Raw genomic sequence first — 15,714 nt, forward strand, 5'->3', positions numbered from 1 at the left:
GTATACCTATTTGAATTAGCATCATCTTGGCCCACTACCCAACCAATGCCAATTGGACTCTTATCCATGGTTAGAATGATAGGATGCCCATTCTCATAAATTGCTCTCTTTAGTGTTGCAGTTGAAAACAATAAGCTCTTTAACTTCTAAACTGCCTTCGTATGTTGTTTACCCCACCAGTGGTTTTGCCATTTTCTCAAGAGTTGATATAAACTCTCAGCCACATGAAGAAAATGTGGAATCCATATCAAGTAAAAGACACATGCACCCAAAAATCTTATCACTTTGGATACATTCGAGCATGTCATTCACATCTTGCTTATGGCATCAATCTTCAATGGTGAGGGTTTTCTTTTGTATGGTCCACACATTGTCGTGATGCTATGCGGACACAGTGTGAAAAAGCATGGAATGCATCATCATCTGACTTTCTTATTGATCAAGAGAGTCAATGTGATCTGAGTGATTAATACTAATGTGAGTGGCATGAATGGTCCAAAAATACTAGATTTTTGGACAATTTTGGTCTATTTTTTATATTATTTATCGGTAAAATTTTGAAAAAGTTAGAAAAGCTTCTAGATTAGGATGGCATGCAAAAAGCAAGTTGCTTTTTTAGCTAGTGATGGGATTTTTCATAAAAAAGACAGATTGGCAAAATCACGAGGGTGGCGATCGCTGTTGACAGGCTGAAAATTGCACTTTGAATTGGAAGAAGGAGTGAACTAGGAGATTCTAGGACCACGTGTCATGTCCTAGGGTTTTACCCCCTTCCGAAGCCAAGGGAGCCATCAGATTTGGGTTTCAAGTAGCAGAGAAGGAGCTCTTATTTTGATCCACATTTTTTGTCTACAAAAGAGCTCTAGGAGATCTAATGCCTGGAGATTGCTTCTAAGTAGTGCCAGACAAAGGATTTTAGATTCTATCAATACATATTGATTCAATTCATTATGCTTTGTCTTTATTGTGTTACCTCTTTTCTATTCTTTTTCCTCTCTTCCATCTCCTATCTCTACTTCCTTCTATCTCTGATCCCTAGTGGATTCAACCTTTCGACAAAAACCCCTCCGACATTGGTGAACTCGATGTGAAAGGTAGTTAGAAGAAGGAAAGACAAGATGGGAGAACTTTCGAACATAATCTCCAGATATGTTTTGCAACAGTTGGTACAGAACATGAATATGCTTATGTAGATACGACAACAACAACAGGTGATGCAGGCTTCTGCTCAAACAGAAAGTGTTATGATGAATGCTTTGCAAGCAGTTGAGCATGAGATGAAGTTATTCAATGGCAGGAATGTATCTACATATGTACATACCTATGCTCAAAAGATGGAATTCTTTGGAGTAGCTCAACTTGCATGGAGCCGATATTTTGTTCGGATCACTGTACATGAACTAAAAGCACAAATTACTGAATTATACATGCAAGATACTGATTGGATAGCTTTCAAGAAGACACTCAAGGAAGAATTTTGCATTGAAGATACCAATTTGATTACACGCAAGACTTTTTAGGAGTGGGTTTTACAACCCAATAAGGGTCTTGTGGCTACAGAATTGTTAAGAGAATTTGAAAGTCAATTTGAGCAGTTGGATCTTGTAGAACAGCAAGCTCTTGCAAGTCAAAAAATTGAATTGTTTCTACAGGCAGTTGATCCTAAGCTTCAAGAGAAACTTGATGATTTGCAAGAGGATCAAACTAAGAGACAGGTTTGAAAACAGAGTGGAGACATGTCAAGAAAGCTATTACTGCACTTCCGAAAGAGCATAGAAGAAGATAAAGATTGCATGTTTCTAGCTTGCCCACTACTACGAGCAAAGCAGGTGAAGTATCCAGTAAGCCATCCACTTCTGTGGCTAACCCTATGGTTGTACCTGCTATTGTTCCCGCTGTTAGGGAAGATGTCTTAGATGAATTGGTCAAAGGTATACAGGATCTTCAATTGAAGGTTACAAAATTGGATGAAAAAGGACAAGAGGAAAGGGGATAGGTAGTAGCTCCTAAGCCAAGAAAAATATGTATGTGATGTGATAGTTTGCAGCATGAGAGAAAGGATTGTATTGCCTGTCATGAGGCCTTGGCACGACAGCTCATCTTTTGGAAAGATGGCAAGATCCATATATAAGAAACGGGATTACCTCTTGATTTGAATTTTGGGAAGGGAGATATGCAGAAGTTGTTGGAATACTTGGCTGCTCGAAATGCTTATGTGGCAGTACATACTTCTACTTTTGGTCTACAGTTGGATAGAATGCATGGCCAAGTGATGGTTGGTCCAAATGCTAAAATATGGACACATGCTTTACATGCAGCTGAAAAGAGAAAGGTTACTGATAGTGAAATTTCTCATGTAGGGCAAGACATTCATGACATAATTGGTTGGGAATCACCGATAGATGCATATTCAGTGTATGCATACTTAGCAAAGGTACAAAACATGGATGTACTTGTGGAAGAGAAACGAAAAATAGATGAAGATAATGCATGGAAATCTAAAAGAGTGACAAGAAGAGGTGTGGATCAACCTAAAGCTACAAATGAGCCACCTCCTGAGCATGTTCTGGAAAAGGTCAGTCATGAGCAAAAACAGGATAGCAAACAAGAGGGCAAAAAGAAGGGCAAATAGCCACGATATAAGTTGCAGTCTGACATTGAGATAGCCACAGATCTTAAGAAGGTTCTTGAATAATGGATCTTAAACAGTCGGGTGGAATTTACCTTGGGAGAGGTGCTTAGCATTGCCAAGCGAGAATTTTATGATGAGATCATTGACATAATTAAGAGGAAGCGTTAGTTTCTTGGTGATACCACTAGTGCATTGCTACAATTTGAAGAGGACATTGGTTTATTGGGTATTCGGACTGAATATGAGCATGAAATAAGTACTGGATTATCTATGCAGGATGCTACTAATCAATGGTGGACAGCATGTGGAAAAGAGAAAAAGTGGCTAAAAATGCATTGTTTGTAGCAATATGCATGGTGGAGTAAGGCAAATGCAACAATATGGGGAAGAGACTCTAGGATTTATTCCTCAAAGTCATTACACAAGAAATCATTGGGCTAGAGCTACCACAGAAACGGTAGTGAAAATAAGGGAACATGAAACTCCTTGTGTTGCTTTACTTGACAATGGGTCTGAGATAAATGTCATTGAGCATGGATTGTATGAAAATGGTGCATGGGCTATGGACAATGATCATGGTTAGCATATGAGGGCTGCAAATAATTCTTTGGGAGAGCTTTATGCTGCATGTCCTAATGTAAAAGTGACAATTGGTGATGCACAAGAAAAGAAACACTTCTTTGTGCAAGATAATTCCTCATATGTAGTGAATTTGGTGTTGAGATATCGAGCTCCACTCGTGATATGCCAGGGTGACCGTTGTGCATTTATGTCACCGACTTGTCAGTTGCAGATGCGGTTGGTACACCGCCCATGAATAATAGCTACATGATAGCTATCCTTATCTACTCTAGTTCATGGCTCAGTTAGTATGCCACCTTATTTAGTTGAGTTTGGTTTGAGACCCATATATAGGGTTCTTCTATTTCTTTGTATTTGAGTTTTTTTTGCTTACACAACTAAGAAGAGGAAAACTATTTTCAGCCTCCACCTCTGTGTGTATTCCCCCATTGTGCAAGCAATAAAGCTTCAAGTGAGACTCCTTCCTTCTCTCCCACAATCTTGACATGGTATCAGAGCCTTGTTCGTGGTAAGGAGCTCAAGAAAGCAAGCCAAGCTCGCGGTGTTCTTGTAAGAGGAGCAGTGTTGCTTTCATTTTCTGTTTTGGGAGCAGATCTTTGCAGGTAGCACAGCCGGAAAGTGCAGGAGTGCATTGTCTCAGGTTGAGACGCCCTTCGCGGTGAAGCACGAGGGCAGTTTATGCTGCAGGAAAGGGCTTTAGCCCTAGGCGACCTTGTTCTTTTTATTTGAGGCCATTTCGGGGCCTGTTTTGGAGGCGGAAGTTTTCTGCACGCACTCAGGAAAAGGCCCAGTTTTATGCTATGCAGCCACTGTTCTACATGTCGGTGAAAAGTTACTGTAGAAATTGCATCGTATGCTTGTGCGCAGAGACATTGGGAGTTACAGAATCATCCCTGTTGCCTGTTGATGCAAAATCGTCACTAGGAAGTGACTGTGTGGTCAAATACCACTTTCGTCAGTTTTGCAGATTTGCCTTTGTGAGGCTGAAGCTGTGTTCTTTGCAGTGACATAATTTTTTGCAGTATTCTGTAATGGCGTCTGGTTCTCTCTCACAGATTGTCACTGAAAATCTTGACAAGAACAACTTCCAAGCATGGAAGTTTAGAATGACGAATTTCCTTATGGGAAAAGGATATTGGGAATTTGTTGCAGGAAATGAAGAAGAACCAGTTCTTCCTGATGTTCCCAATCAACAGCAAATGCAGGCATTTAAAGCATGGCATGAGAGAGCCAAGAAAGTTATGTAATGGCTGTCTATCAGCATTTCAGACTCTATGATTGTGCATATTCAAGATGCAAGTACGCCAAAGGAGGCATGGGATACTTTGTCAAAAATGTATAGCACAAATACGCAAGCCAGGAAAATGCAGCTCAAGCAAGAGTTGCATAATGTGCAAAGAGAAAATATGAGCATCAATGACTACCACATGAAGGTGAAGAAGATTGCAGATGCACTTCCTTCCATTGGGTTGCCTGTGGAAGATGATGATTTAGTTTCTGTGACCTTTAATGGTCTAGGAAAGGATTATGCACAGTTCCGAACATCCATTTCCGTCCGTGAAAGATTTCCTGATTTTGAGGAGTTGATTGCTCTTCTAATTTCTAAGGAGCAGAGAAATGGTGGTGCATCTTCTTCAGGAGGAACTTCAAAAGAAGTTGTCTTCTACTCAAATGCTGGAAGAGGTAGAGGTAGAGGTAGAGGAGGCCGATATGGAGGCCATGGTAGAAATCAGAATATGCAGCAAACTCAAGAAAACCAGTCCTATGGAGGAGGATGTGGTAACTCTAGAGGCGGGGGGAGCCAAAGGGGTCATGGTGGATGGCAAAGAGGCCAAAATGCAAACAGTAATGTTGAATGCTACTACTGTGGTAAAATGGGTCATATGGCTAAAGATTGCTATAAAAAGCAGAATGACATCATGAATGGAAAACTGCAACAAGGAAATTATGCATCTTCTAGTAGACAGGGTGATGACAAAAATGAGCACTTGTTTATGGTGCAGCACATGAACAATTCTATGACAAGTGCAGAAGAAAGCAATGATGTATGGTATGTTGACTCAGGTGCATCAAACCACATGACAGGTCATGCAGAATGGATGGAGGATGCAAGAAAAATGGAAAAACCAGGATTTGTGGAGACTGGTGATGATACTGCACATCCTATTGTGTAGATTGGAAAATTTCCTTTGTCTATGCAGGATGGGAAAAAGAAATACATGTCCGATGTATTTCATGTCCCGAATATCACCAAGAATCTGGTTTCTGTTGGTCAAATGGTTGAGCAGGGCTTGCAGGTCAGATTTAATCCTCATGGATGCTTTGTTGAGGATATGAAAAATAAAGGTCGCTTGATAGCAAAAGGAAAGAAGAAGGGCAGAATGTTTACATTGGATGCAGACATGTCTGAATTGAGTGCAGCAATGTTTGCACATGGGACCGGCGTAGTTGCAGATATTGATATCTGGCATAAACGCATTGGTCATGTTAATGTACAGCGACTTAAATCAATGCAGGCCCAAAATATTGTTGCAGGTTTGCCTAAATTCAAGGTTGCAGAAATGCATAAGGTATGTGAAGCCTGTCAGTTTGGAAAACAGGCAAGGAAACCATTTCCTAGACATGTTCAAGAGAGTGAGAAGCCATTGGAATTAATCCACTCTGATGTGTGGACTACTAAAGTTGCATCTCTTGGAGGCTGTCATTATTTTGTCACTTTTATTGATGACTATAGCATAAAAGTTTGGGTGTATTTTATGAAAAAAAAAAGTGAAGTTTTTGGGCATTTCAAAACCCTTAAAGCTATGGTTGAAAAAGAAACAGGCCTGCAAATAAAATGCCTAAGGTCAGATGGAGGGGGAGAGTACCTCTCAAATGAGTTTGCAAGGTCCCTGCAGGAGCATGGCATAAAGCAGCAATATTCATGCAGTCATACCCCACAACAAAATGGAATTGCAGAAAGGAAAAACAGGCATATTGGAGAGGTATCTCGTGCCATGCTCAATGAAAAAGACTTGCCAGACTTTTATTGGGCTGAAGCAGTTGCTACAACAGTCTACATAATGAACAGGACTCCCACTGCAGCAATACATGGAATGACTCCAGAGGAGAGGTATACTGGTAGGAAACCAGATATTTCACATTTGAAAATTTTTTGTTGCATTGCCTATGTACATGTGCCAGATGAGTTGAGATCCAAGTTGGATCCAAAAGCTGAGAAGTGTATCTTTATTGGTTACTCTCTGCAGCAAAAAGGGTATAGATACTATAACCCTTCTACTCGTAAGTTTACAGTGAGCAGAGATGTTGTTTTTTATGAGATGAGTAGCTAGTATAAACCAGTAAATGTGATTGATGATGTAGATGCACAAAATGGTAATGCTGCACAGAATTCACAGCAACAGTCACAAAATATTAGTGGACCTGGAGCATCCTCTAGCAGTGGTTCACATTCTTCGCCATGGACAGGCAGATTGAGATCAGGAGAATCTTCTCAAAGTAATGCAGATAGTGGTATGCAGGTATCATGAAAAGGAAAAGAGAAGGTTGATCAGCCCATGTTTGATGTGAATGCAGGTCACTCTTATGTGGATGGTGAATCTAGTGGCTCAGAACAGAGCATTGATGATGAGTTGGGTATTCCTTCTATTGTTACACCTGGAGTAAGGAAGACCAGGGATGTTTTGAGAGCACCTGGGAGTGAACCTACTTTGCGCAGGTCTACAAGAGCTAGGTATCCTGTGGATAGGCTGAAATATGATGGATTTACAGCCATTCACTATGCATATATGGTCAAAGTGATACAGGAACCAGAACCCACTTCTTTTGAGCAAGCCATGGGAAAAGAAAAATGGGAGAAATCCATGGATGAAGAAATGGATGCCTTGGAAGCAAATGCTACATGGGAATTGGTACCTTTTCCTAAAGGTAAAAATGCAATTGGCTGTAAGTGGGTTTATAAGGTGAAGCACAATGCAGATGGTTCTGTGAACAGATATAAGGCAAGATTAGCAGTCAAGGGGTATGCACAAACATATGGCATTGACTATGAAGAAACATTCAGTCCGGTTGCAAGGATGGCAACCGTAAGAGCAGTCATTGCTATGGCTGCATCAAAGGGATGGTCTTTACATCAGATGGATGTAAAGAATGCCTTCTTGCATGGCGATTTGCAAGAAGAGGTCTATATGGAGCAGCCACCAGGTTATGTGCATGATGTTCATCGTGAGTTTGTTTGCAGGTTGAAGAAAGCCTTGTATGGCTTGAAGCAAGCACCTAGAGCATGGTCTAACAAGATAGGACAGTATCTTGTCACTATTGGCTTTCAGATTTCCAAGGTAGATTTCTCACTTTATGTGAGAAAAACAGAGAAAGGTATTATGCTACTTGTCATTTATGTTGATGATTTGATTGTGACAGGTGACAGTGATGAAGATATCCTTCATGTGAAAATGCTATTGAAGCTGAAGTTTGAAATGAAGGATTTGGGAGAGCTGCGTTATTTCTTGGGTATTGAGGTGATTAGATCACCAAGTGGGATACAACTCTTGCAGAGGCAGTATGGATTGGACATGCTGTCCAAATATGGGATGACAGGCTGTAAGCCTATTTCAGTTCCTTTGGAGCAGAATGTGAAGCTGAGCGTAGATGCAGGTGAGCTTCTAGAAGACCCTACTATGTACAGACGCATAGTAGGAAGCTTGATTTATATAACTATTACCAAGCCAGATTTGAGCTATGTTGTTGGATTGGTAAGTCAGTTTATGCAGGCTCCAAGGAAACCGCATTTGGATGCGGCTAGACGCATACTCAGGTATGTGAAGTCCACATTGCAGTATGGACTATTTTATGAGACTGGGATTCAGATACAATTGCATGGATACACTGATGCTGATTGGGCTGGTAGCATTTCTGATAGACGATCTACCAGTGGATATGTGTTCTCTTTTGGGAGTGCTGCAGTCACTTGGAGCAGCAAGAAACAGCCTACAGTTGCCTTGTCGAGCACAGAGGCTGAGTACAGGGGCGCAGCAATGGCTGCATGTGAGGTAGCTTGGTTGCATAAGCTACTTTATGATATGCATCAGCCTACAGATGGGTCAGTTGTCATTTATTGTGACAACATGAGCAGTATACACTTGGCAAATAACCCAGTCTATCATGCTAGAACAAAGCACATTGAGGTGCATTATCACTATGTGCGGGAGAGGGTTTTACTAGGTCTTATTGATCTAGTTTATGTCAGCACAGAGGATCAGGTAGCTGACATATTCACGAAGGCATTGGGCGCAGAGAAGCTGCGCAAGTTCAGAGACCTGCTTGGTGTGCAGGAATTGGGATTGAGCTCGAGAGGGAGTGTTGAGATATCGAGCTCCACTCGTGATATGCCAGGGTGACCGTTGTGCATTTATGTCACCGACTTGTCAGTTGTAGATGCGGTTGGTACACCACCCATGAATAATAGCTACATGATAGCTATCCTTATCTACTCTAGTTCGTGGCTCAGTTAGTATGCCACCTTAGTTAGTTGAGTTTGGTTTGAGACCTATATATAGGGTTCTTTTATTTCTTTGTATTTGAGTTTTTTTGGCTTACACAACTAAGAAGAGGAAAACTGTTTTCAGCCTCCACCTCTGTGTGTATTCCCCCATTGTGCAAGCAAGAAAGCTTCAAGTGAGACTCCTTCCTTCTCTCCCACAATCTTGACATTTGGGACATCCCTATATTACAAGTATGCATATGGAAACAAAGGTGCTTGATGATGGTTCTACTTATGCAAGATTAGAAGCAAGGATGGGAGAAAAGCAGTCTGATTTCTTAGTGTTTCTGTTAATCATCCTAGAAATCGGGATGCGCTTTGAGAACCTCGTTTGGCTCCAAATGCAAGGGAATTCAAAGCCCTAGATTTTCACTAAACACTACTGTAATGCGGGGCTACAGTAGTGCTCTTCAAAGGATGTACTCACCTCTTGATGGAATGAAGCATGTATTTACTATTGGTTATTCTCAGTTTATAGCAAACAGTTCATTTGGTTTAAGCCTATGGAAGCTATGTGCAAGGCTGAATGCATATCTATGAAATGGGCTACTAAGGAACTGAAAGTATTGGGACTATTAGCTAAAAATGAAGGCATTTTAGGCATCTTTTATGGGCTGAATATTAATGACACTATGGCTGAAATTTCAGCAACTATACATGTAGAAAATGAGGCTGATTACAGAGTGTTGTCAGTATGTTCTTTGGACATGTATAATGTCATAGCATTGTTTGCTCAGCAAGAAGGATTACAATGGGTTGAAGTACTTCTAGAGACAAAGTATAAGATAGTTGACAAAAAGGTGAAACCAATTTCTTTGCCACTTCCACCAGAGAGTGAGAGTTTGTATGAAAAAGTGTCAAGGCAGCCAAGCTTACGAGATCCTAAAGATATAGGTCATCAGTTTACATCTGAAACATTATAGGAATTGAAAGTTGGGTTAGAAGGGTTTCTTTTTCCTGCTGAAAGAGACTGTTTTATGCGTATGTTGGCTAGACATGGAAATGCATTTGCATTTCAACCAACTGAAATAGATTGTGTGGATCCAAATGTTGTATCTCCTATGGTAATATTTACTGTGCCACATGTACCATGGAACTTGAGGCCTATTCTAGTGCCTAAAGCATACTTGCCAAAATTGATGGATTTGCTAAATGAAAAGATTCACATGGAGATCTTGGAGCCCTCTTCAGCCCCGTACTCAAATCGTTGGTTTACTATGCCCAAAAAGAATGGGGCTTTGAGATTTATTCAAGACATGCAACCGGTCAATAAAGTGACCATAAGAAATGTGGGTGCAGGTCCTGTGGTTGATGAATTTGTAGAGGCATTTGCATGCAGAGCGATCTATTCTTTGGGTGATCTTTACTCAGGGTATGATCGGTTTCAACTTGCAATTGAAAGCAGGGATATCACAACCATGAAGACTCCCTTGGGGTTAGTACGAATGTGTACTCTCTCGTAGGGTGCAACGAACTCAGTGGCACACATGGCAAATTCTATGAATAGGGTACTCAGGGATTTTATACCACAATTGACAATTCCCTTCTTGGATGATGTTCCAATCAAAGGGTGCACAGTGGATGAAAAGAATGAAGAGATGGATGCTCATGGGTGCAGACAATTTGTTGTGCAAACCATATTGTGGATTGTGAGAGGATTTTGACGCATCTAGAAGAGGTGCATGTAACTCTTTCTGAACAAAAGTCTGTCTTTGGAGTTGAAGAGGTTTTGATTTTTGGGCATATGTGTGGGCCCTATGGGCAAAGACCATCACCAACAAAAATAGATGGGATTGATAGAATACAAGATATATTCACGAATGTATCATAGGTGTGTAGATTCTTAGGTGCATGTGTGTTCTATTTGATATAGATTCCTCACTTTGCACATGTAGATGATACTCTATATAAGCTTCTAAGGAAAGGTCAAAGATTTCATTAGGAAAGGAAGAAGATAACTTTCTTGCGGCTGAAAATGATGTTGTAAGAGTGAATTTAGCAATACAAGGTGTTGCTATAGCATTAACAGAAGCTTGGACAACAAAGAGAAGACACTTTAAATGTTTTCCATCTTGTGTAGAAGTGTTTCTGGAAGACAAATATGTAGGAGAGTGGCTGAGAATTGGTCAATATCTCAGTACATTAACAAAGAGAGATGAATGATCGGATTAGGAGTTTAAGAAGATCAAGAGAAAATCCTATGGGTTTTTCTTTAAAAATGGATACTTATGGAAACATACTAAAAAGAAACAGAGTATGCCATTGCAAGTTTTAGCTGACAGAGCTTCACAAGTAAATGTTATGCAAGATTTTCATGAAAGCTTATGGGTTGGTCATAGAGGTGTTTGGGGTACTTTTGCAAAGATAAAAGAAAGATATTGGTGGCAGGGTATGTATAAGGATGTTGCTCACTTTATGGAAACATGTACGACATGTCAAATGTATACATCTATGAGACATCGAGATGGATTGCAACCCACATATCCATTGTCTCTTAATTTTAAGTGGGTGGTGGATTTGGTCACAATGCCTACAGGTCTTTGGCAAATGAGATATCTCGTGCTTGCCCGTGAAGACTTGACTAATCAAGTGGAAGGGAGAGCTCTGCATACTAAGACAACAAATGTTGTGTGTACTTTTCTCTTAGAAGAGATATTTTGTTGATCTTGACTAATCAAGTGGAAGGGAGAGCTCTGCATACTAAGACAACAAATGTTGTGTGTACTTTTCTCTTAGAAGAGATATTTTGTTGATATGGCTGTGTGGGAAAAATTATTGCAGATAGGGGTGAGGTGGATGCAAATGAAGATCATGATTTCTTTGCAAGCTTGGGGATAAAGCTTGCTTTAACTTCAGCCTATAACCCTGAAGGAAATGGAAAAAGTGAAAGAGGTCATCCACCTATTCTGAAGGCATTGGCAAAAGTATGTGGAGAGAAGGTAAAAGAGTGGCCACAATTTCTTCCTTATGCTTTGTGGGCTGACAAAACAACTCATAGTGCTATTACAGGATATATGCCTACTGAATTGATATATGGTAAAAAACCTATCATGCCAATAGAAGAGATGATGGTCACATGGAGTGTGCTACCTTGGGAAGAGGAGTTGAATTAAGAGGAGTTGTTGGCCTTACGTATTAGACAGAAAAAAGACAGATTGGCAAAATTGCGAGGGTCACAATCACTGTTGATAGGCTGAAAACTACACGTTGAATTGAAAGAAGAAGAAGGAGTGAACTAGGAGATTTGAGGACCACGTGTCTTGTCGTGGGGTTTTACCCCCCTTTTGAAGCCAATGAAGCCATCAGATTTGGGTTTCAAGCAGCAGAGAAGGAGTTGTTATTTTGATCCACATTTTTTATCTACGAAGGAGCTCCAGGAGATCTAATGCCTAGAGATTTCTTCTAAGTAGTGCGAGACAAAGGATTTTAGGTTCTATCAATACATATTGATTCAATTCATTGTGCTTTGTCTTTACTGTGTTACCTCTTTTCTATTCTTTTTCCTCTCTTCCATCTCCTATCTCTACTTCCTTCTATCTCTGATCCCCACTAGACTTGACCTTTCGACAAAAACCCCTCCGACAACGTGCCCAATTACCAATACTTCCTCTACTCCAAAAATTGACTTTTCTCCAGATTGAGTCAAATGTACTTCTTCAAGATGGCTCAAAATCCTGTCACAATCAACAATATAATGAGTCACAAATCTTCTACATCCCTGCTCATTCAGCTCTTCATTCTTCTCATGGATATCACACCCTTTGATTGGCACATCATCAAGAAAGGGTAAGGTCAACTAAGGAATATACTCCCTCAAAACTTTATGCATAGCATTCATCATATGCGCCACTGAATTGGTTGCTCCCTATGGAAGTGTACACATCCTAACCAATCCAAGCAGTGTCTTCATGGTAGTGATATCCCCACTTTCTAATGCAAGCTAAAATTGATCATATCTTGAATATTAATCTCCCATAGAGTAAATTTCCTTGCCTACAAATGCTTTTGCAAATTCATCCACTATCGGGCCTGATCCAACATTCCTTATGGTGACCTTATTAATTAGTTGTAAATATTGTATAAACCTCAAAGATCCATTCTTCTTTGGAATAGTAAACTACCAATTTCAATATGGAGTTGAAGAGGGCTCCAAAATTCGCATCTTGATCTTCTCATTCAAAATCTCCAATAGCTTAGGCAAATATGTCCGAGATAGTGGGATAGGCTTTAAATTCCATGGCACATGAGGTACTGTAAAGATCACCATAGGTGCAACAATGGTTGGATCAAAACATCCAATTTCATCTAGCTAAAACGCAAAGGCTTTCCCATGCCTTGACAATATCTACAAGAAACAAGCTCTTTCTGCAAGGAAAAGAAAGCTTGTATCACCAATTGTTTACTTTTGTAAAGTTTCAATTGTAAATTTATATTCTACTCCATGTGGATCCCAGAAACTAGTCTATTGAGACACTTTTTCAACCAAACCATCACTTTCAGGTGGTAAAGGCAAAGACACAGGCTTAACCTTCTTTGCAACTATTTTGTACTTTGTATCCACCCTTACTTTAGCCATGTCTTGCAACCCATGTTGCAGCCCATAACATTCATGCTAAGCAAACTCTTGAATGATTTCATACATCTATGTAGTATTAACACAAATAACCTCTTTTTCAACCTTGTTTTCAGCATTAATTGCTATAGAAATTTCAACCATAGTATCAACATCAACAAGCCTTGAAATGCCTTCATCTGCAGCCATCAAACCATATGTCTTCAACTCTTTTTCAGCCCAATCAACATATTTCTTTTTAGCCCTACACATGGCCCAAATATTCTTAAAGTTGCCAAGACTACATGCTATCCATTCCTATAATCCAAACACAATCATAGTTTCACCCTTTCTTGTAGGCATAATTATTTCCCTAGATGCACTACCATAGCCTCCACTTATAGGAGTGCTATCTAAAAACCTTTAAACTCTCGTGCATTAGTAGGTGGCATAGGATTATCCCATAGCCTATCCCGATTTTGCAGGGATGATTCACACAAACAGTGGAGAAACTATACCGCCTTTGTATTGTCTTTACTTTGTACCTGAGCATATGATGAACCATCATCCAAGACTTTTGTTTCCAATCTTGATTCTGAAATATAGGGATACCCCAAAATCACTTGATAGCTACATGAATCTTGCACAAAAATTGATATTCATCCCTAATACTCCAATAGTTACAAGTACATTCGGACAAGCCACATAAAAATCCCCTAATAAATTGTTGGCTACCCACATGCGCCATCCCAGATCTACACTATTTAGCCAACCTCCATTCTCATACAAATTGTGTGCCATAACATTGATTTTGGAACCATGATCCATGAGAGTTATGCAAGGCGTCTCTCTTTCTCCCACTTTAACAATTGTCTATATTATAGCACAAGCCCAATGCATTCGTGAATAATGCCTAATTGGAATAAAATGAGCATCTTCTTTTTCATGTACTTGTTGATGGGCATCCCCATTATACATAGCCTTCTCTTTATGCTTACTGCTATCCATAAGACCAATTTCAACCACAATCTTGATGTCTACACTCCCATTTTGCCCATTTTCAACATCAACCTACTCTAAATTAACATTATATGCATCATCATACTCCCTCTGAAGTTGTTTCTCTATGTCTCTGTCAACCTACATCAATGCCAAAACTTCACAATCAAAATGTCTTTTTCATTTCAACATATCAATGATTGCATCATGAAATTCACACTTTGCGATTCCAAGAACTTTGCCAAGTGTGAATTCCATTGTACTGCCAAGTATGCATTCTTTCAAGACCTTTTTAAGGTTTGTGGCAGTCTCAAGATCTGATTGTAACCTATTATTGGGTTGCTTGCCCCTTTTCTTCCCTTCTTGTTTCTTCTCTTGAGATGTATCCTCCATAACATGCTCAAGTATGGCTTTTTCAACCTCTTTCTACTACTCTATTTTACTTCATGTTGTGCATTTATATGGGTTTGAAGAGGAAGGACCAACAATTCCTCATCTCTTCTTCTCTTTTCTTTCACAAGAGCTTCTTGATTATGAACCTCAGCCAAATAAGCATAGGCAGAAAATGAATCCACTGGTGCACTTATCCTCTTCTCCCTCGTATACTTTGACTTGCATCACCAATTCATACTTTGCCATTTTGCCATTTTCCAAGCAATCTAATGCTTGCATCCAAATGTGAGATTTTTCTTCAGTCGCGCCTCCTTTACGAGCTTCATTAGTCCTTTCAATTCTCAACCCATATGTGGCTGCATCTATGGCAACAAATGCTATCCTTGTAACCATCTCTTCCAACCTTTTTTGCATGCAACCATTTCCAAAATTTGGCTCTATTGGAAGACCGGTTTCTGTTGCATGTATTTTGCAATCTTTCCAAAATACTGATCTTTTCACTTTCACTTCATGGTAGGCTATACACTCTTTCTTTTCAGTAAACTATCACACTAAATGCATCTCCTCTTGTATCCTTCTTAGTATAGTCTTTGGATTGTTGCCCGCCGACCCTTCTCTTCTACTTTAACATCCAACTTTTCAACCTTTGCATTGATTTCTTTCAAATTCAACCTCAAATCATACATGCCTTTGATCAATTCATCAATAGCATCACCTTTAAGAGTACGATCAACATGTATAGCCAGTTGTTCTGCCAAAGCCACATGCCCCTTAGCTGCAATTTCAGTCCCCCTTCTGAGCACTGGTAGGTGTAGTACATGTATCCCATCTTAATTTCATCTGCTCTCTTTTTACCAACATATGCATTGCCTCAATTACATTAGCCCAATTGGATTTTAGCCTTGTTTCAGAAGAGGCATCTTCTAAATGATCACTCAGCTTCTCCTACAAAACAAGATCCACAACCTTCATAAACAAATCAATTTTTTGACTCTCCAATGATCGCTGCTCATCGGC

This window comes from Lygodium microphyllum, chromosome 9 (genome assembly GCF_053477565.2).
Source record: "Lygodium microphyllum isolate KBCC chromosome 9, Lygodium_microphyllum_v1.1.10, whole genome shotgun sequence".
NCBI classification, from domain to species: domain Eukaryota; kingdom Viridiplantae; phylum Streptophyta; class Polypodiopsida; order Schizaeales; family Lygodiaceae; genus Lygodium; species Lygodium microphyllum.